The sequence below is a fragment of the Triticum urartu genome, chromosome 3, assembly GCF_003073215.2.
Source record: "Triticum urartu cultivar G1812 chromosome 3, Tu2.1, whole genome shotgun sequence".
Lineage (NCBI taxonomy): Eukaryota > Viridiplantae > Streptophyta > Magnoliopsida > Poales > Poaceae > Triticum > Triticum urartu.
The window spans coordinates 314542988-314545439 of record NC_053024.1 but is presented as its reverse complement, the minus strand read 5'-3'; positions in this window follow the sequence as shown (position 1 = coordinate 314545439).

Below are 2452 nucleotides of genomic sequence, written 5' to 3'. Positions count from 1 at the left end.
TGAGTTGCACTTTCAATACCTACATGGGTTAGTCCCACAAGGAACAAACAAGGATATCCATAGACATAGAGTGATGTGTACACAAGATGATGCCGATGGAAGCATTAGGTTACCTTGTCCCTTGCCTTACCAACAAGAGGGTTTGTGACTCCTTGAACTAGTGCAAGATATGAAAGTTGTTTGCACTTGTCCTTGCCAAGATGATATGAGTGAAGTATGTTGGCGGAGTCACCCTCAAGAACTCTCTAGTTCTTCTTCTTCGAGATCTACACCATCTTGATGGGAATCCTTGGAGTTGTAGTCATACTTGATGAAGTAGAACTTGATGTAGTCATGGGAACCCACTTGACCAAGGCCTTAGGAGCTTCTTGAAATGCACCAATCTCCTCTTGAAGCTTGTCCTTGCCTTTTAGCTTGTGGTCTTGTGGTGGAAGATCATCTTGAGATTGTGTTCCTTTGAAAGAAGTAGGATCATACTTCTCTTGTTGAGGGACAAACTTAGTCTTGGGGTATTGATCTTCTTCCCACTCAACTCCATTGGCATTGAACTTTCGTTCAAAACCAACACCTTGATTCTTCCGGTGTCTTCCTTGCTTGCGTACAATTTCCTCAAATTGCTTCTGGCAATGCTCTTGTAAACACCTTTCTCTATAATTCCCTTCAATAAGCTATTTTCTTGCTCAAGTGTAACTTGGCTAAGAGTATCATTAGTGGAATCAGAGAGCTACTAGGAGCAACAACATTGGATTTAGCATGATTGTTGTTACTACTAGATGAAGAGTCTTTCTTGTTCTTGTTGCTAGATTTAACTTGTGGCATGTAAGTAGACAAGAGTAAACGCTTGGCAATGTAAGAAGAACTTTTCTTGCGAAGATCATCATTGATTGCCTTTAAAAACTCATGCTCTTGCTCAAGGTTAAGATTTTCAAAGCGTAGCTTCTCATGAGTCTTTAAAAGTTCTCGATGATCTTCCAAGGTAGTTTCATGAGCTAACTTAAGAGTGTTTAGTTCTTTAGTTAGATGCTCAATCTCCTTCTTATCATAGTTTTATCTTGATTATCATGATAAATAGCAAGTTCATCATAGTTTTCATAACTAGAGTTGTCAACAATTAAATCATCATCTCCTAGCTAATCATCTTCATCACTATTGAAATCAACATACTCGGGGTGTGTTACGTTTGGACCTTTAGCCATGAGGCATCTCCCAATTCCTTCATTTGGTGAGTCAAATATGTGAAAGGAGATGGTTGTCACAAGTGCTAGTCTGGCAACACCTTCATCTTGAGTATATTCAGAGTCAGAGTGATAACTTCTTTCGGTGTGATCGTCGGAGTCAGAACCGGATACCCATTCACCAACATGAGCTTGATGTCTTCTTTTTGTGTAGCTCCTTGATGATTTGTCCTTCCTTTCCGAGTCCTTGCTTCTCCAAGAGGGTCTTCGTTCATAACGATCATCTCTACTCCTTCTTTCTCTTGATGGTGATTCTTCTCTTCTACTTCTTCTTTTGTAGGGAGAATCTTCTCTTCTTTTGTAGGGAGCCGTACACTCATTGGAATAGTGTCTGGGTCTTCCACAATTGTAGAAATTACGCTCACGACTAGAAGATCTTTTGTCATTGTAGGACCTTGACTTGGAACTTCTTTCCTTGCTTCTACTCTTGTAGAACTTGTTGAAGTCCTTCACCATTAGACTCAATTCTTCATTGAAGGTTTGCTTCTCACTTGATGATGTGGGAGCATCACACGAGGCTTTGTAAGCACCACTTGACTTGTTGTGAAGCTCTTCCTTATCCTTGAGTGACATCTCATGAGCAACAATTCTTCCAATAACTTCTGTTGGCTTGAGATCTTTGTAATTGGGCATCATTTGGATCAATGTGCACACGGTATCATATTTTCCATCCAAGTCTCTTAGGATCTTCTTGATGATGAATCTATCAGTCATCTCTTCACTTCCTAAGCCGGCAATCTCATTTGTGATGAGAGCAAGCCTAGAGTACATTTCAGCGACGCCTTCACCATCCTTCATTTTGAACTTGTCAAGATGACTTTGAAGCACATCCAATTTGGATTCCTTGGCAGGTTCGGTACCTTCTTGCATATCAATCAAAGTATCCCAAATTTCCTTTGCATTCTCAAGACGGCTGATTTTGTTTAATTCTTCGGCGCATAATCCGTTGAAGAGAATATCACAAGCTTGAGCATTGTACTATAGCATCTTCAACTCTTCCGCGGTAGCTTCACGGTTTGGTTCTCTCCCATCGAATAATTCACCTTGCAAGCCAATACACACAATAGCCCAAACGGTGGGGTTATGTCCAAGAATATGCATTTTCATCTTATGCTTCCAACTAGCAAAATTTGTTCCATCAAAGTAAGGACCTCTATGGTGGTAATTTCCCTCGCTAGACGCCATACTCCTCTAGGTTGTGAAGCCAAGGCTATGAC